Consider the following 24,689-nt stretch of genomic DNA (forward strand, 5'->3'; position numbering starts at 1 on the left):
CCTGACCGTGCCTGCTTCCTCTTCCTGTGGACATCGTTTTTGCGGGAGGAGTCTTCCTTCAGCAGAGAGATGGTGGACCGGTCTTTCCATAATCCTCCTAAATGGATGGTGGTGAGGCCCGACTAGGCTAATACCATTCATCTGCATGGGGTCCATAGTGCTGTAGTCATCGGCGTTCAGATTGATGCCATGTTCCTCGACTTCAGGAAGGCATTTCACACTGTCCCGCACTGGTCTTCTGGAAGGCATTTCACACAATCCCGCACTGGACTTCAGGATCCTACTTGACACTGTCCAGCGCTGGACTTTAGGAGGGATTAATGCGATTAAACGATGTTCATCAATCCACATAAAAAGTTTTCTGGGTTTGGTATCGCGTCATAACGTAAAAACTACTGCTTCTGCAGAAAAACCAAGATTTCGGCCACGATTGCAGCGGTCTTCTTCTGGGTCTAATGGTGCGTTATAGCTATGCAGTGTCCTTTATATTTTATTGTTAGTGTTCACTGCGTATGCCATTACGTCATAATTTTAAAAGGCAGTTAGTTTCATTGGTCACTTGAGGAAGAAGGAGAGGGAACTTTATTTTAATAGGTTATTGCGGTGGAGGGAGAACGTGACCTCTATTGTCCATTGGCTCTTGTGTTATGTACCATGATTGGTGGCCACCGTCGAATGAGAAGTTGGCTGCTGTTTACCGACTGCTGGACGTCGGCAGCGCGGCGGCAGTTACTCGCCGATAGGGCTCGTGCCTCGTGTTGACAGTCCGGTCTGTTGGGCTCTGGTTCCTGGCAGCCAAGATGGGGCAAGCCTGAGTCCACCCTCCCTGTTCATGTTGTTACGGTGTTTAAGTATTTCGATGGCCCCTCTGATTTTGCGTTTCCTCATAATTGGCTGCTTGGGCAACACACAGGCTTCGCTGAATTTTCTTTTCTTTTCCGCAGTCATCCAGGACGTGCTGGGCTCCACCAAGGACAAGGTGGATGCATTACACACTGCAGGCGTTTACAAGGAGGAATGCGAATGTAGAGTGGCATACATCGGCGGGACTGGTAGACCAATAGCAACGCGCATTCGGGAGCACGAGCGTTATATTCGTCTAGGGCAACACAATAAACCCGCAGTGGCAGAAAATAAATGCGCAGTGGCAGAACGTCACCATGACTGCGGAAAAGAAATAAAATTCAGCGAAGCCTGTGTGTTGGCCAAGCAGCCAATTATGACGAAACGCAAAATCAGAGGGGCCATCGAAATACTTAAACACCCTAACAACATGAACAGGGAGGACGGACTCAGGTTTGCTCCATCTTGGCTGCCAGCAATCGGAGCCCAACAGACCGCACCGCCAACACGAGGCACGAGCACTACCGGCGAGTAGCTGCCGCCGCGCGGCCGACGTCCAGCAGTTGGTAAACAGCAGCCAACTTCTCATTCGACGGTGGCCACCAATCATGGTACATACAGGGTGTTTCAAAAATGACCGGTATATTTGAAACGGCAATAAAAACTAAACGAGCAGCGATAGAAATACACCGTTTGTTGCAACATGCTTGGGACAACAGTACATTTTCAGGCAGACAAACTTTCGAAATTACGGTAGTTACAATTTTCAACAACAGATGGCGCTGCAAGTGATGTGAAAGATATAGAAGACAACGCAGTCTGTGGGTGCGCCATTCTGTACGTCGTCTTTCTGCTGTAAGCGTGTGCTGTTCACAACGTGCAAGTGTGCTGTGAACAACATGGTTTATTCCTTAGAACAGAGGATTTTTCTGGTGTTGGAATTCCACCGCCTAGAACACAGTGTTGTTGCAACAAGACGAAGTTTTCAACGGAGGTTTAATGTAACCAAAGGACCGATACAATAAAGGATCTGTTTGAAAAATTTCAACTGACTGGGAACGTGACGGATGAACGTGCTGGAAAGGTAGGGCGACCGCGTACGGCAACCACAGAGGCCAACGCGCAGCTAGTGCAGCAGGTGATCCAACAGCGGCCTCGGGTTTCCGTTCGCCGTGTTGCAGCTGCGGTCCAAATGACGCCAACGTCCACGTATCGTCTCATGCGCCAGAGTTTACTCCTCTATCCATACAAAATTCAAACGCGGCAACCCCTCCGCGCCGCTACCATTGCTGCACGAGAGACATTCGCTAACGATATAGTGCACAGGATTGATGACGGCGATATGCATGTGGGCAGCATTTGGTTTACTGACGAAGCTTATTTTTACCTGGACGGCTTCGTCAATAAACAGAACTGGCGCATATGGGGAACCGAAAAGCCCCATGTTGCAGTCCCATCGTCCCTGCATCCTCAAAAAGTACTGGTCTGGGCCGCCATTTCTTCCAAAGGAATCATTGGCCCATTTTTCAGAACCGAAACGATTACTGCTTCACGCTATCTGGACATTCTTCGTGAATTCGTGACGGTACAAACTGCCTTAGACAACACTGCAAACACCTCGTGGTTTATGCAAGATGGTGCCCGGCCACATCGCACGGGCGACGTCTTTAATTTCCTGAATGAATATTTCGATGATCGTGTGATTGCTTTGGGCTATCCGAAACATACAGGAGACGGCGTGGATTGGCCTCCCTATTCGCCAGACATGAACCCCTGTGACTTCCTTCTGTGGGGACACTTGAAAGACCAGGTGTACCGCCAGAATCCAGAAACAATTGAACAGCTGAAGCAGTACATCTCATCTGCATGTGAAGCCACTCCGCCAGACACGTTGTCAAAGGTTTCGGGTAATTTCATTCAGAGATTACGCCATATTATTGCTACGCATGGTGATATGTGGAAAATATCGTACTATAGAGTTTCCCAGGATGCAGCGCCATCTGTTATTGAAAATTGTAACTACTGTAATTTCGAAAGTTTGTCTGCCTGAAAATGTACTATTGTCCCAAGCATATTGCAACAAACGGTGTATTTCTATCGCTGCTCGTTTAGTTTGTATTGCCGTTTCAAATATACCGGTCATTTTTGAAACACCCTGTAACACAAGAGCCAATGGACAACAGAGGTCACGTTCTCCCTCCACCGCAATAACCTATTAAAATAAAGTTACCTCTCCTTCTTCCTCAAGTGACCAATGAAACTAACTAACTTTTAAAATTATGACGTAATGGCATGCGCAGTAAACACTAACAACAAAATATAAAGGACACTGCATAGCTGTAACGCACCATTCGACCCAGAAGAAGGCCGCTGCAATCGTGCCCGAAACGTTGGTTTTTCTATACCAGCAGTAGTTTTTACATAATGAGGTGGTACCAAGCCCAGAAAACTTTTATGTCTACTGACTCTGGCCGCGGAAGCTTACGCAATTATATTAGATCTTCATCAAATCTCGAATGTCTTCCTGGACCTGGAGAGTCATTAATGTCAAAACGATGGTCCTTAAACGGAGAAAACCATTTTCTTGCCGAGCTCTGTCTTCATAGACGGCGCAGTGTTTACAGCTGCCTCTATTGCTTTCAGCTTTATTGAACTGAAACAGAAGAATATGCCAGCAATTTCTCCACTTAGGCCGGCCGCTGTGGCCGAGCGGCTCTAGGCGCTTCAGTCTGGAACCGCGCGACCGCAGGTTCGAATCCTGCCTTGGGCATGGATGTGTGTGATGTCCTTAGGTTAGTTAGGTTTTAAGTAGTTCTAAGTCTAGGGGATTGATGACCTGAGATGTGGAGTCCCATAGTGCTCAGGGCCATTTTTCTCCACTTGGCACTCCAATTTTCTAGCGTCCACAGTTGCAGTCACTATCTCCAAATGACAAAACGACAATATGTAAACTCCACTAGCAACGTCAAAGCACTAATAAAAAATGACAATCGACAAATACACCACTAGTAAACGGAATACCAACATTCAAAACAAAACAGCTACGAACTTATGCACCAAAGAGATTTGTGCTGCCTGCCGGAATGTCTTGTGCGTTTCTAGACGCTACAGTCTGGAGCCGAGCGGCCGCTACGATGGCAGATTCAAATCCTGCCTCGGGCATGGGTGTGTGTGCTGTCCTTAGGTTAGTTAGGTTTAATTAGTCTAGGTTCTAGGCGACTGATGACCCTAGAAGTTAAGTCGCATAGTGCTCAGAGCCATTTGAACCATTTTTGATTTGTGCTACCCGTGCGTAGCCGGGGCGCGTCGTTAGTTTCAAAATTATAAAACAAAACAACGAGGAACAAACAGCATCAAATAAAGCGGAGTACACAAATTATTCGGTAGCGGCTACTGCGCAAATGCTTTCTGAGGTTGGCAGTGTCGCAAGCGAGAGAGTTCAGGCCCGTACCCTACCGCTATCTTACGCAACTACCAACCAAATCACCACCACCCAAACCTGCCGCGTTGTAACGTCCGCACAATAATGACACAAGTTTAAGGCCGACGTAACTGCGCGGGTGAAGTAACTCACGCTACGAACGGATGAGGAATGAAGATGAAACTGTCCGTGGCGCGCGACGTTAGCGTAGAGGGGAGGTGAGTCACAGCGTGCGTTCCAACAGCCGCGCCGTGTCGGTGAAGGAATGCTCCGACCCTGGGCCTACAGCCACAACATCCGCCGCCACGTACTCACTTCCCGCTTCCCCGCGCAGCACTTCAAAGCGCCACCTGCCGACCGCAACACGGGGCGGCCCGTCACGCAAAGCGACCGCGTGCCTGTAACCCAGGGAACAGGCTGTACTCGTTAGTTCCACACACAGCGCGTCCACTTCGCAACCACCCATCTGGCTATCTTTTTCTTCTTCTGAGAAGCTTCTGCCCGCGACATTACACACGCAGAATACAATTAAAAACTCGCTCTATTATACCTAAAAAATAAGAGAAATTTTATATATTCATTCTTCCCACGCATTTTAATACATGTACATATTTACTGGAGCGGAGACAATAGAACAGGTCAAGTTGTTTCTGTTTCCACTAAAACCTTACTTGGGAATAACTTTAAATGAAGATGAGTTGTTTCTACCTCTAATATTTAGTACTGGAATAAGATTCAGAAATTTATTTCCGTTAGAACAACTATGTAGAACTTATTGTAGAGAAAAAGCAACCGGTTCCTTCGGTTACTTGATTCTGATTTATTTTTTAGCGGTCTTACCGAGAACAAAAGGAAAAACAAGTAATCCCTGCGGGAATTGGGGGGGGGGGGGGGGGGAGGTCTGTACGGAATAATACGTCGCTTGAATAGAAGAAAGGCTCTCGAACTAGCCTTCCCTACACGTTATGTTAATAAAAACAAAATCCGCATATATCTGCAGCTGCTTAAAAAAAAAGATTCTATATACTGTAATAGTTAATATAATGGAAATGAGCAAAGAGAGGCCAGGAAAACACATGATAATCCTTTTACTGTAAATAAAGATTGATATTTAAATTAAAGCAACATGTACTCGTTTTTTGTTTTTTTTTTATTATTTTACCTCTACACCCTACTAATAATGTATAACACATATATAACCGAGAGAGGTGGCGCAATGGTTAGCACACTGGACTCGCATTCGGGATGACGACGGTTCAATCCCGTCTCCGGCCATCCTGATTTAGGTTTTCCGTGATTTCCCTAAATCGCTTCAGGCAAATGCCGGGATGGTTCCTTTGAAAGGGCACGGCCGATTTCCTTCCCCATCCTTCCCTCACCCGAGGTTGCGCTCCGTCTCTAATGACCTCGTAGTCGACGGGACGTTAAACACTAATCTCCTCCTCCAATACATATATAGGGTGATAACTATTGAACTATATGAAAAAACGTACATTACCTAAAACTACGGCTCTATTTTTTTTTTTTCTGCGAAGCTGCTGGCCGTGACATTATACACGCAGAATACAGTTAAAAGCTTGCACCATTATACCTAAAAAATGAGAGAAATATTATATATTCATTCTTTCCACTCAATTTAATAGATGGGCATATTTACTAGAGCTGAGACAATACAACAAGTTAAGTTCTTTCTGTTTCCACTAAAAGCTTTTAATGATTTCGGGAATTACTTTAAATTAAAATGAGTTGTTTCTTCTACTAATATTTAGTACTGGAATATGATTCATAAATTTATTTCCGTTACAGACGAATAACTAAGTAGCACTTATTTTAAGATAAAAAGCTACCGATTTCTACGATTACTATATCTGATTTATTTTTAAAGGTCTTTCAGAGACAGCAAAGGACTTGGAAGAGCAGTTGAACGGAATGGACATTGTCTTGAAAGGTGGATATAAGATGAACCTAAACAAAAGTAAAACGAGAGTAATGGAGTGTATTCGAATTAAGTCGGGTGATGCTGAGGGAATTAGATTAGGAAGTGAGACACTTAAAGTAGTAAAGGAGTTTTGCTATTTGGGGAGCAAAATAGCTGCTGATGGTCGATGTAGACAGAATATAAAATGTAGCCTGGCAATGGCAAGGAAAGCGTTTCTGAAGAACAGAAATTTGTTAACGTCGAGTATAAATTTAAGTGTCAGGAAGTCCATGTATGGAAGTGAAACACGGACGAAAAATAGTTTGGCCAAGAAGAGAATAGAAGCTTTCGAAATGTGATGCTACAGAAGAATGCTGAAGATTAGATGGGTAGATCACATAACTAATGAGGAGGTATTGAATAGAATTGGAGAGAAGAGAAATTTGTGGCACAATTTGACTACAAGAAGTGATCGGATGGTAGGGCATAATCTGAGGCATCAAGGGAGCACCAATTTAGTATTGGAGAGCAGCGTGGAGGGTAAAAATTGTAGAGCGAGACCAAGAGATGAATACACTAAGCACATTCAGAAGGATGTAGGTTGCAGTAGGTACTGGGAGATGAAGAACCTTGCACAGGATAGAGTAGCATGGAGAGCTGCATCAAACCAGTCTCAGGACTGAAGACCACCACAACAACATTTAAAGATCTTACCAAGAACAAAGGAAAAACTACTCAAAAGATAGTTCAAATGGCTCTAAGCGCTATAGGACTTAACATCTGAGATCATCAGTCCCCTAGACTTAGAACTACGTAAACCTATCTAACCTAAGGGCATCATACACATCCATGCCCGAGGCAGGATTCGAACCTGCGACCGTAGCAGCAGCGCGCTTCCGGACTGAAGCGCGTAGAACCGCTCGGCCACAGCGACCGGCACTCCTAATCTCTGCGTAAATTGAAATTGAGGTATTCTGGGGGGGGGGGGGGGGGGGGGAGCGGTCTGTATGAAATGATAAATGATACGTCGCTTGAATAGAAAAAAAGCTCTCGATCTAGCCTTGCCAACACGTTACGTTAATTAGAAGAAAATCCACATACTGCAGCTGCTTTAAAACATGCTTCTATATACTGTAATAGTTAATATAATGGAAATGAACAAAGACAGGACAGTAAGATACCTCTGCTCCCTACTAATAATGTATAACACATACATAGGGTGACATCAAACACTCTCCTGCTCTGATGGGTTCGAGCTCCAAGACGGCTCCAGGACGGATGAACCACATCCTATCGACATCAGAGGCACTATGGATAATGAGGATGGAATCATCTTCCAAAACCTTCAAGTACCGTTCGGTAGTCAACTTGCCCTCAAGGAATATTGCACCGATTATTCCTTGACTGGACACTGCTCACCACACAGTTAACCGTTGAGAGTGAAGAGACTTGTCGATCGCGAAATGCGGATTCTCAGTCCCCCAAATGCGCCAATTTTGCTTATTGACGAATCCATCCAAATGAAAGTGGGCTTCGTCACTAATTCAAACATCGCATGCGCATACTAATTCCCGTCAACCCCGCGGCCAAACGTTCTAACGCAAACCGTTGATAAGTTATGACGATATTATTTCAAACAGTTTAATAATTGTCGCCCTGTACATTAATATTTAAAAAAAATTTGCATAATATTTCTAAGGAACCGGCTATTTTGTACTGTATGGCACGAGTTGAACGTGTTACTACGCAGCTAAACTACGTGCACCTCAGTCCACCATGATTTAACATAGAAATTAGCATTCTTTTGACCTACATCAAATAATTTTTAATAGTTTGGAGACTTTTTCTGTCGCTCCCTCTCGTATTAGAGGCCATTCTGCTGCCACCATTTTGAACTTTTATAAAATAATTTAAGGGCTTTACTCCTAAACATAAACGGGCTCTACTACTAACATAAACTATCAATTAGCAATAGTTTCTCTAAATTTATGAGATTTAAACTTTTGCAAGGTTTTAGCATTCTGTCCGCTGTCTGACCGTAACAATGCTATTTTTTTTAATGAACAGAATAATTATGTGATTGGTTGGTTTTTTAGTTTCAGTAAGAAATCGCCTGCATAAACAATATCTGATTATTCACGTAATAATGATGCACTGTTTCACTTGAGGCCAATTTAGATGATGAAAATTTGCCGAGAGGTGAGCAGGCGTTACATAAAGCTAGAAGTGGAGGAAGAATTAGGAGTATGAAGCTTCCTTGCTCTGCAGGAACATTAGGTTAGAGGAGGAGACGCCGTTTCTTGGAGCGTTGTGGCCCAGTTAAAGAGCCGGAAGCCCTACTCGGCGCGAGTACGCATTCCTCGGGCGGTGCGACGCGACACGCAACATACGTCACAAGCCACGCCCCCTCACAGAGCCAAGGTCATCCCTTATGACGGCCCGAGTAGCGCTGCAGGTGTCGCCAGCACACGAGAACACGAATAGATGTAGAGTTTAAACTTGTCCATTATAACGCCACGCGGAAAAGGGAAGATTTTTTCCCCAATATTTGCTTCACACATCTCCAAGGAAAGTACCGAGCTACACGAAAATAATAGCCGTCGCAGTGTTCAGTTCGCACTTGCGCAACAGTAAGAGATTTGACAAACAACAAAACAAACTTCTCGCATTAGTACGGAACAATCTGCTGAAGTGTGTTGTTTCTCCACCTTGAACTGTGTCCTTACATTGTAAAGCGATTCATCAATAACTGTCAACCCAGTCGCAGTGGACGAGCAATTTACCAAGGATATCGATTTGTTAGAAGCATTTTGTAGCATATACTACGTTACAGCTATGCAATATCTCGAAGAAAACGATCTATTGACCCATACCAGGACATCATTCTCGTAAAACACAATTGGTTCTTTATTCACACAGGGACATGAATATTGTGGAAAACGCAATTCAAGTAGACTCTATGTTTCTAGATTTAATGAAGGCTATTGACACCGTTTCTGACAAGCAGCTTCTAATCTGACTGCGTGCTTCTGCATCCACATCAATACTTGGCGAATCACCTGACAGTGCTTGGACACCCCCACCCGTTAACTCTCTGTATTGGCTCTAATTTCTCGAACTGTCTCGTTGCAGCCGCTTCGCGAGACGTATGTGGAAGGGAGTCATACATTGTTCGATTCTGCTCGGAAAGTGCTCTCTCTAAATTTCAATGGTAAATCTCTTCGTGACGCACAACGCCTCTCTTATGGCGTCAACCACTGGAGTTTTTTGATCATCTCTGCAACGCTCTCGGGCGAACGGATAGCGAAAGAAATCAGCCGTGTCGTTTCCAAATGAGCCATCCCAGAATCTGCCTGGAACGATTTAGAGAAATCACGGAAAATCTAAATCTGGATGGCCGTACGAGGATTTGAACTGCCGCCCTCCCGACTGCGAATCCATTGTCCTGACAACTGCGCCATGTCACATTTTTTTCGCTCGTATTAAAAACCATTCAAAAGCCAAGATCTCACAATTTGTTTTAAACTCAAGACAACCAGTTTCAACAGTCCTAGCTGGCATCTTCAGGTCTTAAACATGTTCATTTTACGCTGAGCTAATGCACGGGATGCCAAGTGGGTAAATCTCAGCACATTATAAGGGTTTATCATCGCTGAAACACTTAAAAACACACAGCATCTCGTCCATAAAGGCCACGTCCATATACATATTGCTCTGGTGAGTAATATGTATATGGACATTGCCTTTTGGACAATATACTGTGTTTTTAAATATTTTAGTGATGACAAACATTTTTAATGTGCTGAGTTTTATCAAATTGACATCTTGTGTATGCTGTCAGCGTAAAATGAACATGTTTTACTAAAAAAAATAAAAAATGCTTACGACCTGAAGATGACAGCTGAGACTGCTGAAGCCGATTGTCTTGAATAAAATTTTTTTGTATGATTTTGGCTTTTGAATGGTTTTTGGCAATTAAAACAGCTCGCCCTTCAACATTCCCATAATGAGAAAATTCGATTTTTTCGTTCTGTCTGTCTCTTCGTCTTTCTTCTTCGGGGAGATCGGTTCTGTGCGGACGTCGTGTGGTGTCTCTCAATACTATAATGATGATAACTTCAGTCAGTTTTCTACCATAGATGCTGGTCAGTCCCTTGACTGAACGCGGTCCTCTGCCTCGACACATACACAAAGTTCCTAACTTACTTTTAACATGAGGTTAGAGATCTTAATTAGCAGATTATGGCAGTACTTTAAAATTTTACATTCGGTCAATAACTCTATGGAATACTGATGACCAAATCTTTGTTGCCCCCGAAAGCCGTTAGAAAGGCAGCCTGTAACTGAGACTGTGGCCCGAATTACCAGTTTAGTAACATAGATATACGATGAAGTCAAATGGAAACGACATAGGTAGAAAACAAGTAAGTGAACTGTTTATTACTTCAACAGTAATCGCCGTAACTGTTAATATACTTATTCCATTGTAAGACAAAAAGTTCAGTGCACTCATGCAAAAATATTTGCGGTTGCGTAAAGAACGATATTGTACCCAGGCGTACACCTCTTCGTCAAGCGCAAATAGCCGGATCCAGATATGTGAAAATCCCCTGGGGAGAGATTGCGAATGTATGGAGGATTTGTAAGGGCCTCCCAGCGAAAATTCTGTACCGTAGTCGAAACAATAGACACGCCAGCTCCTGGAAACTCAAGACGACATTTTTCTTTGACTGCAAGCCCCACTGATCATTCACTCTCTGCAACACGCCGTCATAATTAACGCACAGTGATACATGGGCACTTAGCAAAGACTGAAGCCAGCCATTTTAAGTCCATACGTCCAAGAATGTGGACGAACGGCATCAATCTGTTGCCCGGCCACATGTTAGCTAAGGGGACCCTCCATAGTGTAAACCACGGATATTGATGCGCTTCAAATATGTTGTAGAGACATTTACCATGAGTAGCTGGCTATCCGGTTTTTTGGCGACGGGCCTTGGTTTTTGAGAAAAACTATTTTGAAGTTAATTTCGCTCATTCTATACCCGTAACATGAAATATATTCCGAGCAAATCAGCGTAGCGCAGCGGTAAAGATCGACAGCTACGCTGGAGGTACCGTATTCAAATCCTGCTCGTGTTCTTTCTTTCCAATATCGACCGAATATTTCAATTTTATTTCAAAGAATATCAGCAAGCAGTGTAAGGTGTGCGAAATTATAAAAATATATTCAGTTATTTTTTTTTTCAAATAGTCATTCCGTTTGTGGTTCGCACCATAGTCTCCCAATTCATCTTCTTCATTGAAATCTATCAATTCATCATCCATAATGATCTGTCTTTCGGCCAAGAGATCCCGTATTGCGATACATATCCATCGCCAATTGCAACGGAATTGGCACAGATCACGCTAGGTGGTGTATTCGTTACGATATTCAAATCGCGGAGTAGATTTTCGGCGTATTTAATGGTATCTACTTGTGGATCTTCTTCTGGCTGCACTACTGCAGAAACACTAGGTTCTTCCATTTGACAGAATTTTCAAACATACGGCACTAGAGACGCTTTGTGAGCAACTGACGCTGTAGTTAGATTTGAACGTAAAGGAATGCAACTCGTTCCCTCATTGGCCGCATCTAGCAGCTGGGGTTCCCGTTACGGCTAACGGTATTCACGGGAGAAAAAAAAATGGTTCAAATGGCTCTGAGCACTATGGGACTCAACTGCTGTGGTTATCAGTCCCCTAGAACTTAGAACTACTTAAAGCTAACCAGGACATCACACACACCCATGCCCGAGGCAGGATTCGAACCCGCGACCGTAGCAGCAGCGCGGCTCCGGACTGGAGCGCCTAGAACCGCTCGACCACCGCGGCCGGCATTCACGGGAGAGGGGATCATAATGGGCGGAGATCGCTTTCAGGTAATACAAGAAGCAACCGTTGTACGAATATTTGGGACTCCAACTGCGAACCACAAACAGAATGAATATTTGAAAAAATTAATAACTGAATATATCTTTATAATTCAGCACACCTTACACTGTTTGTTGATATTCTTTGAAATAAAATTGAAATATTCGGTCGATTTTAAAAAAAAAGTACATGAGCAAAATTTTTTTTAAAATCTCATTTTGTTCGTTATAGTTCGTTGCAATTGTCCGTGGCGGACGTCCCCTGACGGCCACTGAAGTTCGTTATTGATCCATTCACTCAGTTTTTTTTTATTACAGAGGGCAGCTAACGGATACGAACAAGGTACCACCAGTGCGATAACAGTTAAGCTTTACCGCTGCGCTACACTAACTTGTTCGGAATGCATCTAATGTTGCATATATACAGACCGCCCAATGAACTTCAAAATCAATTTTCTGAAAAAATCAAGGCCCGTCGCTAAAAAACCGGATAGCCAGGTACTCAGGGTAAGTGCCTCTACAACATATTTGAAGCGCATCAAAATCCGTGATTTACAGTACGGAGGGTCCCCTTGTCAGATGTTTCGACCATGCTGCAGAAGTTTTTCTGGAAACCTCATACAGATCCACCACACATTTCCTATTTCTTCCCATGCTATTTGTATACTTCTTGATCCCTGAAAACAGACATTCCTGGCTGTCGATTTGCTTCGGACGAAGAGGTCCACTCCTGGGTACAATAACGGCTCTGTAGGCAACCGCAGACACGTTTCCTTTCATGCACTGATTTTCTTGTCTTGCAGCGGGATAAATGTATTAGCAGTTCTGGCTATTACTATTGAAATAACCAGAAGTTTGCTTACTTTTATACCATGTATCTCGTTTTCATGTGACTGCCTCTTATATACTGAAGAGGCAAAGAAACTGGTAAACCAGACTAATACCGTGAAGCACCACCGCGAGCACGCGGAAGAGCCGTAACACGACGTGGCGTGGACTCGACTAATGTCTGAAGTAGTACTGGAGGGAACTGACACCATGGATCCTGCACGGCTACCCATAAATCCGTAATAGTACGAGGAGAGAGTGGAGATCTCTTCTGAACAACACATTGCAAGGCATCACAGAAATGCTCAATATGTGGGCAGCGCAATTGTTTAAACTCAGAAGAATATTTCTAGAGCCACTCTGTATCAGTTCTGGGCGTGTGGGGTGTCGCATTGTCCTACTGGAATTCCCCAAGTCCGTCGCAATGCACAATGGACACGAATGGATGCAGGTGATCAGGCAGGGTGCTTACGTGTGTGTCACCTGCCAGAGTCGTATCTAGTCGTATCAGGGGCCCCACATCACTCCAACTGAACACGCCCCACACTATTACAGAGACTCAATCAGCTTGAGCAATCGCCTGCTGACATGCACGGTCCATGGATTCATGAAATTGTCTCAGTCCGCTCGAACAATTTGTAACGACACTCGTTCGACCGGGCAACAGCTTCCAAGTCATCAACAGTCCAACGTCGGTGTTGACGGGCCCCGGAGAGGTGTAAGGCTTTGAGTCGTGCAGTCATCAACGGTACACGAGTGGGCTCCGAAAGCCCATATCGATGACGTTTCGCTGACACTTGTTGATGGCAGAGAACTGACATCTGCAGTAAATTGCGGAAGGGTTGCACTTCTGCCACATTCAACGATTCTTTTTAATCGTCGTTGCTCTCGTTCTTGCAGGATCTTTTTCCGGCCGCAGCCATGTCGGAGATTTGATGTATTATCAGATTCTTGATATTCACGGTAGACTCGTGAAATGGTCGTACGGGGAAATCCCCATTTGATCGCTACCTCAGAGATACTGTGTCCTACCCCTCCTGCGCCGACTGTAACACCACGTTGATACTCACTTAAATCTTGATAACCTGCCAATGTAACAGCAGTACCCGATCTTACACCTGCGCCAGACACTTGTTGTCTTACATAGGCGTTGCCGATCGCAGCGCCGTTTTCTACCTGTTTACATATCTCTCTATTTGAATACGCATGCCTATACCAGTTTCTCTAGCGCTTTAGCGTAGCTCACACATGCATAGAACGGCGCATGTGATGGATTTTAATTCGCAGACACAAAGAAAGAGCAATACGAAGTTCTTATGTTCGGAAGATTATTCTTGTAGTTAACTTACAATTTATTTCCTAGACGCCGGCCGCTGTGGCCGAGTGGTTCTAGGCACTTTTGTCCGGAACCGCGCTGCTGCTACGGTCACAGGTTCGAATCCTGCCTCCGACATGGATGTGTGTGATGTCCTTAGATTAGTTAGGTTTAAGTAGTTCTAAGTCTTGGGTGATGACCTGAGATGTTAAGTTCCAGAGTGCTTAGAACCATTTGAACCATTTCCAGGACTACTTTCAAACTTGGTATATCAATGTCTGCCATTCGTTGTTGGAATTTTTCCGCACGAGGAAAACTTTACAATACAAGATGGGCCAGTACAAGGCTCGTTACAAAGGCTGAGGTCTGGGTAGAGTGTTCATTCTCTTCCGACAAGCTCGCTCCTGCTCCTACGGTGTGTGTAGCGGTGAGCCCTACCACTTAGCCAGTGATTTGCGACTACGGTGTCTGGCGGCGGCTGCCACTGTCACCGGAGGAATTCTCCCGGTGTGCCGTGCGGCATACGTTTTGCATTCATGAATGAAACGCGCGCTCTTAGGCACCTACTCAGGTCGGGCTGCCCCTTGAACGCTGCTAAACTCGTCCTTGTTCAAGGTCGACTGCCACGGGCTGCCTTATCCGCGCTATTAACTGGCTTCCTTACCGGGCGTGGACCAGGTGCGCCGGTCACTAAGCGATTTACGAAAACCACGGAAAACCTAAATTAGGATGGACGATGTAGAGTAACCAAATATAAAGACAGTTACACTACGTCTCCTACCACTCATTTTGTAGGTAATAGTATATTACATGAGTTACACTACAATGCAGCGCCAAAGAAACTGGTATAGGGGTGCGTATTCAAATACAGACATGTGTAAACAGGCAGAATACGGCTCTGCCGTCCGCAACGCCTATATAGGACAACAAGTGTCTGGCGCAGTTGTTAGATCGGTTACTGCTGCTACAATGGCAGGTTGCCACCATTTAAGAGAGTTTGAACGTGGTGTTATAGTGGGTGCACGAGTGATGGGACACAGCATCTCCGAGGTAGAGATGAAGTGCAGATTTTCCCGTACAACGGCTTCACCGTACGTGTACCCTGAATATCAGGAATCTGGTAAAACATCAAATCTCCGAGATCGCTGCGGCGTGAAAGGCGTGCAACCCTCCCGCAAATTACTGCAGATTTCAGTGCCATCAACAAGTGTGAGCGTGAGAAACATTCAAAGAGGGATCATCGACATGGGCTTTCGGAGCCGAATGTCCACTCGTGTACCCTTGATGACAGCACGATGCAAAGCTTTACGCCTCGCCTGGGCCAGTCAGCATCGACATCGGACTGTTGATGACTGGAAAGCTGTTGCCCGGTCGAACGAGCCTCGTTTCAAATTGTATCGAGCGAATGAATGTGTACGGGTATGGAGACAACCTCGTTAATCCATTAACACTGCATGGCAGAAAGGGACTGTTCAAGCTGGTGGAGGCTCTGTAATGGTATGGGGCGTGTGCAGCTGGAGCGATATGGGACACCTGATACGTCTAGATACGACTCTGATAGGTGACTCGTACGTAAGCATCCTGTCTGATCACCTGCATCCATTCATGTCCATTGTGCATTCCGAAGGAACTTGGGCAATTCCAGCAGGACAATGCGACACCCCACACATCCAGAAATGCTACAGAGTGGCTCCAGGAATATTATTCTGAGATTGAATACTTCCGCTGGCGACCAAACTTCCAAGATATGAACATTATTGAGCATGAAACTTCCTGGCAGATTAAAACTGTGTGCCGGACCGAGGCTCGAACTCGGGACCTTTGCCTTTAGCGGGCAAGTGCTCTACCAACTGAGCTACCCAAGCACGACTCACGCCCCGTCCCCACAGCTTTACGTCTGCCTGTACCTACGGATATATGGACAGCCCTGTAAGATTCATGGTGTCATTTGCCTTCAGCACTACTTCAGATATCAATGGAGTCAATGCCACGTCGTGTTGCGGCACTTCTGCATGCTCGCGGTGACCCTACACGATATTAGGCAGGTATACCACGTTCTTTGGCTCTTCACTGTTTATGACGTTAAATACACTGAGACGACAAACGTCGTGGGACAGCGATAAGCACATATACAGATGGCGATAGTATCGCGTACACAAGTTATGAAAGGGCAGTGACTGGCGGAACTGTCATTTGTACTCAAGTGGAAAGGTTTCAGACGTGATTAAGGCCGTACGACGGGAATTAACAGCTTTTGATCGCGGAATGGTGGCTGGACTTAGACACTTGGGATAATCAATTTCGGAAATCGTTAGTGGATTCAATATTCTGAGATTAGGTCCCGGCGGAGGTTCGAGTCCTTCCTCGGTTATGTGTGTGTGTGTTTGTCCTCAGGATAATTTAGGTTAATTAGTGTGTACGCTTAGGGGCTGATGACCTTAGCAGTTAAGTCCCATAAGATTTCACACACACATTTGAACATTCTGAGATTAACAGTGTCAACAGTGTGCGCCGAGAACACAAAATTTCAGGCACGGCATCGCCTCTTCTGGGCTCGTACCCATATCGATTGGGCCTAGACGACTGGAAAACCGTGGGCTGGTCAGATGAGTCCCGAATTCAGTTGGTAAGAACTGCTGGCATTGTTTGAGTATGGCACAGACCACACGAAGCCATGGACTCAGGTTGTCAATAGGGCACTGTGCAATTTGGTAGTGGCTCCATAATGGTATCGTCTGTGTTTACATGGAATGGACTGGGTTCTCTGATCCAACTGAACTAATCATTGACTGAAAATGGTTATGTTCGGCTACTTGGAGACCATTTACAGCCATTCTTGGTCTTCCCGTTCGCAAATGATAGAATTTTTATGGATGACAATGTGTCATGTCAGCGGTCCCCAAATGTTTGCGACTGGTTTGAAGAACATTCCGCACAATTCGAGCGAACGATTTAGCCATTCAGACCGACCGACATGAATTCCATAGAACATGTAAGGGACATAATCGAGAGGTCACTCTATGCACCAAATCCCGCACCGAAAACATTTTCGCAATTATGGACGGCTATAGAAGCAGTATGGCTCAATATTTTTGCATGGTATTTCCAATGTCTTGTTGAGTCCATGCCACGCCGAGTTGCTGCACTACGACGGGCAAAAAGAGGTCCGACACGGCATTAGAAGGTATCACACAACATTTGTCACCTAAGTCTACAACTAGTTAGTTTTCTGTTGACCCCATACGACAACATCGATGTTAATCCAAAATTAAAGCTGTAATAAAACACATCGGTGTAAATGAGAAGTTTGTCCTTCATGGAAGTGAATTCGTATGAGGAAATAATAATTTGAATCATGTATGATCACTAGAAGATTGATTTCTTTATTATTAAATGTTACTGAGAATTTTGAGTTATTGAAGTTTGAAGCACATCGGCGATCAATAGTGAAACGCAAGGGCAAAGATAAAATGTTCCCGGGTTTCCAACTACACGAGCTTTCGGCCAAGCACTCCTCGGCCTTTGTCAAGCGATATGACTGCCAGTGGGCTGTTGGTGCGCCCTTATATACGCTGGCTGCCGGCTGTGACGTCACTGGTGCTCGTGACATTGACATATATGGGCATGTTTTGAGTTGGCGTTCGATGTGCCCTCTTCAACCGCGCGATCGCTGGATCCCACGCAGAGCTGAGCTGCAAGCCATCGTCTCTATTCAGGGTGTTTGCGGTAATTTTTATTTGATTAGCTTCCTTTACTAAACTGTCCCAGAAGCCGTTAGTGCGACCCACGACAGAGGTATCGCCAAATTTTAAGTGGTGACCATTTTCTAACGCATGCTCAGCTAACGCAGATTTCTCTGGATAGCTTGGGCGATAATACCTCTCATGTTCTTTCCTGCGTTGTTCCACAGTGCGCCCTGTTTGCCCGATGTACTTCTGGCCACACTCACGAGGAATTTCGTAGACTACAGGTGTTCTGAGACCTACTGCGTCTTTAACTGGTCTCAGTAATTGAAGGGGTTTTGTTGGATCTTGTGCCTTTTCAATAGGCGGCTTATCTTGCCCGACACAGAGCCACAGAACGCCAGCAAAGCAATTTCTTTTTTCGTCAGTGGTCTTTTCTGATATTTCCCAGAAATCATTTCTTTCACGTGATGGGCGCCGTAGCCGTTATTTCTGAAAACCTTGCGTAGGTTATCGTTGAAGACGGCACATCGAACGCCGATTCAAAACATGCCTATATATGGTAATGTCACGGGCACCCGTGACGTCACAGCCGGCAGTTAGCGTATATAAGGGCGCACCAACAGCCCACTGGCAGTCATATCACTTGACAATGGCCAAGGAGTGCTTGGCCGAAAGCTCGAGTAGTTTTAAGCAATTGACGCGGTTGAAAACCCGAGAACATTTTATTTAATATTATCATCGCGAGACTCTGCATTCATAGAAAACTCTAGTTGTCAATTTTTGGAAAGGCACAGAACTTTTATGAAACTGTTGGATACATAAAATGATTGAAGTTTTGTCTCTCTCCACTTCCGAGCTCGCAGGAACTTAATCCAACAATTTCAATGAAGTATTTCAAATTCGTTGTGGCGCGCCCCTGTCGACAGGAAGTCTGGAAGGTCAAGCTGAATCACTACATGTACCTGATCGAAAGTTTCCGTCAACTGGCTGTTAGGTACAACCCTTACTGATGTTGTATGTTAATAATAATAAGAATATAAAAAGGGGTGTGGCACCACAACGGGCGGGGATCTGATCCATCGTTTGCGAGAACGCACGTCTTCACCACAGCGACGTTTCGCTCGGTTGCTCAGCGGCATCATGAACATTCGCGACAGCCGGCGTCAGGAAAGTCTGTCGGAAGACGAGATTCTGCAGCTTTCTACGACACATTCCTGCGTAAATCACTGCGACACCCAACAGAATATCCGACAGGAAGCTGGCAGCGCGGGCCACATAACGAAATGTTACTTCTGAGGACCCAGAGGAACTCTCGCTGGAACCAGTCCTAGCGAAGAACATCCTGCCAGGTGAAAACAGAGTTTCACCATTCGCAAGCTCCACCCCTCGCAGCGCTGGAATTTTTCCTTACTTTTCAAGTCAAAAGAAGTGATGGATACGCTAAAGCTGTACATCTTTGAAAAAATTAGCTGTACTGCCACTAGAGGTCAATCTATACCACTAAACGGCTAAAACAATCACCTCGTCACCCAGGCGCAATTCCTGGATGTCCAGGGACAACAAAATTTGATTTTCAATATCTCGCGTACTTATCGACCGAATTTAAAATGCCATCATAATTTACCCATTAAGAGGTACCAGGTTGTTATGCGAGTAATTATAGTGCAGCTACTCACAACGGTCCAGTGTGTGTTGTAATTATTCTAATTATCGTATGGCAGCGAAACGTGGTAGGTATTCTGCTGCGTTAATGCGGAAAGGATTTACTCTGGAAGAAAATTAGTTACAGCCTTGGGTATCAGGTGCAAATCTGGTGCTGTACAACATCTCGTCGACGTCTCCGGTGGCCCTATTGAACAAACTGCGTCAGCAGCGGTTAATAATAATATCAACATTATGACTTTCTCACCGGTTTCACCTTTTCTGCCCACTACTCGTCCCTAATCCATTACATATGGAAACATTTATATATGTATATATTTCTTGCATTCATTGCGCCAGATTTGCTCCTGGTGGCCGAAATTGGAATTATTTTTTTCAGCGTAAAATGGTTCCACATCAACGCATTAGTATATCGAACAGGTTTTTGTTGCGTTACGATAATTACAGCCCACGCTGAACCTCTGTGAGTAACTACCCTTTAATTATAACCATCCAGTATAATCTAATGTTAAATGTAGGCAAGTATTAGAGTTAGAATCTGTGTGTAAGTGTTGGGGCAGTATAATTCACGACGCACAAGTTACCCAGATTATATTAATCCAGTATTTGGAAACTAGATCTCTTAGCAACCACCGACAAAATTTGCACATAATTTCAGACATTTTCAAGTATTTTTCTAGCTAACATCCCCCATTAAATAATCAAGGGAAAACAGGTTACTGCTTACTACAATTTCGCTTCTCATGCAGAAAAACTACAGCAAAAGCACCACGTTTTAATGTACGAGTATAACTTCTTTACTACTACTTTTGCAGGTATATACCACTAAATGTACCTGCAAAATTATGGCAATCGATGTTACATTGTTCAGAAGATACGATGTCATTAACACTGAGGACAATTAAATTCAATGAAATGAGATTTCTTCTAGATATTAAAGAATGCTCTGGAGAAGACGAGGTAGACAACTAAGACAAACAGAGCGATTTCAATATACGCTGTGTAATGCTAGAGTGACTGAGTACCGGAAACGCGGGAGTATTAATCTAAGCCGACAACCACGAAGCTCGGTCTGTAAGAGCTTTGAGTTATCTCTCTATCGGAAGAAGAGGCTCGGGAAGACCAACGATGCGACAGGCTCTCTACGAGTACGATATCGAAGCTAACGACATACGCTCCCCATCAGGATCATTACTAACGAGTTTGATTTAATTCTGATCATTTTCAAATATAAGAAAATGTTGATGTTAATTCCACCGTTTGCTGAAGATTTAATAACGGCTACTCGTATAGTGATTTACAACAAAGGTATTTTATGGCGACTTCTAGTTTCGTATCTTTCTTTCTTCCTTCCCACACTCGTCTCCCACAAGACAAAGTAGTTCTAATTTCAAACGCCGATTGATACATCTATGGAGTATGATATCTTTCCCTGCTTTTAGCCTACTGATGTCGATATCCGCATGTGGTTCGGGTAACACCACGTCATTCACCTAAGTTATACACCACTGTGGCTCAGCCAACTTCTACATTCTATTCATAAGGTAATGTGGAAATGAGCGTTTGGCGCCATTGGCCGGGAGAACTCCTACGGGGCAGGTCCGGGCGCCTTGGTGAAGGTTATTCAGAAGGTGAGTATTGTCTCTTGGTATTGCTGGGATGTCGAAAGCCGATGCTGCACTTGACGAGTCAAATATGATGAGAATCTCGTTCTGTCCCAGTAATCTCAACAACTGGAGAGCTTGCGTGATGACTATCTCAAAAGCTGTAAATGGCTCTGAGCACTATGGGACTTAACATCTGTGGTCATCAGTCCCCTAGAACTTAGAACTACTTAAACCTAACTAACCTAAGGACATCACATACATCCATGCCCGAGGCAGGATTCGAACCTGCGACCGTAGCAGTCGCGCGGTTCCGGACTGAGCGCCTTAACCGCGAGACCACCGCGGCCGGCCTGTAAATACTAGTAGGTTCTGAAGGAGGTTGGAAGTTCCCTTACGGGGGGCAAACTTTCCCCTTCGCACGAAACAAGAACATTTCTTCTGTGGTGTCGAGGAAGAGGAGCAAGCAGCAGCAGGGACTCCACTTCCCAGGGAGACGCCGACCTGGCCTAAGCGTAACCAGCCTCAGCATGGCCCCTGTTGACCTCTGGCCCGGCCGGCGCCTGCATATAGAGTGGCCGCGGGTTTACACGCGGAACAAACGACCACCCAAGAGTCAGACTTCCCGGTCGTTCTTGAAAAGTTAAAATCACTGCGGTTTTTAGTGTGTGTGTGTGTGTGGGTGTGTGTGCGCGCGCGCGCGTGTGTGTGTGTGTGTGAGAGAGAGAGAGAGAGAGAGAGAGAGAAAGAGAGATGGTTCAAATGGCTCTGAGCACAATGGAACTTAACATCTCAGACCATCAGTCCCCTAGAACTTAGAACTAAATAAACCTAACTAACCTAAGGACATCACACACATCCATGCCCGAGGCAGGATTCGAAACTGCGACCGTAGCGGTCGCGCGGTTCCACACTGAAGCGCCTAGAACCGGTCGGCCACCAACGGCCGGCGAGAGAGAGGGAGAGAGAGAGAGAGAGAGAGAGAGAGAGAGAGAGAGAGAGGCGAGGGGTGGGGCAGTGGATTCATATTATGTTTCCCCGTTGTTCTGTTCCCAGTACCACCGCACAGGGTATGGCACAATCGATTGCACAATTCAGACTTGTTGGCCTGGACATGCTCTAAAAAACTTGCCTCTATGAAATAACGCGAGCTTGCACAATAATCGTGGGGCCCATCAAATGCCACTATATGACTGCCCGCCATGTTTCTCTACTGGAACGTGAACTCTAACAGAAGATGGCAACAGCGTTGGTCTTCCCAAATCTCTTCTGCCGATAGATCGACACCTCCAAGCTTTCACAGTGCCTGCTCCGCGAATTACGGTTTAGATGAATACTCTAGCGTTTTCTGTACACACTAACTTCGGAATTACACGGCATATGCTGAAATCTCTCATATTATCTTAGATGATTACCATGTCAGACTTGTTGGCCTGGACATGCTCTAAAAAACTTGCCTCTATGCAATAACGCGAGCTTGCACAATAATCGTGGGGCCCATCAAATGCCACTATATGACTGCCCGCCATGTTTCTGTACTGGAACGTGAACTCTAACAGAAGATGGCAACAGCGCTGGTCTTCCCAAATCTCTTCTGCCGATAGATCGACACCTCCAAGCTTTCACAGTGCCTGCTCCGCGAATTACGGTTTAGATGAATACTCTAGCGTTTTCTGTACACACTAACTTCGGAATTACACGGCATATGCTGAAATCTCTCATATTATCTTAGATGATTACCATGTCTTTTCTAGAGCATTCTTTAATACCCAGAAAAAATCTAATTTCAGTGAATCTCACTCTCGTAGCATCTCCTATTGTAAGAGTATCTCAAGAATGATGAGACTTCTATTTTTTTTTAGGGTATGACTATTACAGAGCCATCTATCACAAAGCGAAAAAAGTGGCCCAACTAAAACAATCATATTTCTTTACGTACTACACGAATATGTAATAAAAATAGGGGTTCATATTTTAAAAAAACGCAGATGATATCTGTTTGACCTATGGCAGCGCCATCTAGCGGGCCAACCACAGCGCCATCTGGTTTCCCTCTTCAGGTTAGAGGAGTTTCGTTCTTTGTAGTTTTTTCATTCGTGAGATATTTGGCCCGGTCACTGTCAATGGACCACCCTGTATGTACTGCAACGACTTTTAAAAACAATGGCAGATACGTTATTTCACCTTTGCGAATTGTCTTGCGGTGAACAAAGAAACCGGGGGCACCCGCTAGTCGCTTGTTCCAGTTTCTGGGACCAGTCTCGTGTGTGCTGGGCTGGTAGGTGGCCGAGCGGGCATTGGCGCGCCTGACCGCCTGAGAGGCGTCCGGATGCGAAGATTTACGCTCGTCTCGCTGCGACCTTTTTACTCGCGTGGCATCCGCTGTTTGGTTCTCGCTGCTGTTTTATTGAGGTGCCGCGTACACGTCAACCGTAAAGTTTATTTTCTGACAGTAAATCATATCACAACGACACTTTCGCTTCTGAGAACGGAGTCACTCTTACGATGGGCTTTTGAAAAGTCTGTCGAAAACTAAAAACTACTTACGTGTTTGGTGTAAACCTTTTTTATTTGTCGACATAGTCTCCTTTTAGACCTATACACTTCGTCCAGCGCTGTTCTAATTTGTTGATCCCTTCCAAACAATAGGAATTGTGCAAGTCTGCAAAATAGCGATAGTCGCTGCAATCACCGCCTCATTTGAATAAAATCTTTGTCCCGCCAGCCATTTCTTCAAATTTGGGAACAAATAGTAGTCAGAAGGAGCCAAGTCTGGAGAACACGGGGGGAAATGAAACGAGTTGGAAACTTATTTCCATAAATTTTGCGACCACAATTGCTGAGAGGGTCTGCTGGTGCATTGTCGTGATGGAAAAGGACTTTATTGCGGTCCACTCGCCGGCGTTTTCCTTGCAGCTTGGTTTTCAAACTGTCCAATAACTATGAATTATATTCACCTCTAATAGTTTCACCCTTTTCCAGACAGTCGATGAGGATTATCCCTTGCGAATCCATAACCTTTCCGGCCGCAGGAATGGTCTTCGCCTTTTTTGGTGCAGATTCTCCCTTGGTAACCCATTGTTTAGATTGTTGTTTGGCCTCAGGAGTATAGTAATGTATCCATGTTTCATCCACAGTGATGAAACGACGCTTAAAGTCCGGCGGATTCTTCCTGAACAGCTGCAAACCATCCTTGCCACACTTCAGACGATTCCGTTTTTGGTCAAGCGTGAGCAATCGCGGAATCCATCTTGCGGATAGCTTTCTCATGTCCAAATGTTTATGCAAAATATTGTGTACCCGTTCAGCCGAGATGCCCACAGAAGTAGCAATCTGACGCACCTTAACTCTTCGTCACCATATCATGGATTTTATCAATGATTTCTGGAGTCGTAACCTCAACAGGTCGTCCAGAACGTTCAGCATCACTTGTGCCCATATGGCCACTCAGAAAATTTTGAAACAACTTATAAACTATTCTAATAGAAGGCGCAGAGTCA

At 44.9% G+C, this 24,689-nt stretch overlaps 1 protein-coding gene across 3 annotated transcripts in view; it reads right to left on the minus strand.

Moving 5' to 3' along the window:
- Nucleotides 1-24,689, minus strand: part of LOC126281306 (sorbin and SH3 domain-containing protein 2-like) — a 239,510-nt gene that overhangs the window by 160,812 nt on the left and 54,009 nt on the right. The window lies entirely within an intron of this gene.

The sequence above is a fragment of the Schistocerca gregaria genome, chromosome 1 (genome assembly GCF_023897955.1).
Source record: "Schistocerca gregaria isolate iqSchGreg1 chromosome 1, iqSchGreg1.2, whole genome shotgun sequence".
NCBI lineage: Eukaryota > Metazoa > Arthropoda > Insecta > Orthoptera > Acrididae > Schistocerca > Schistocerca gregaria.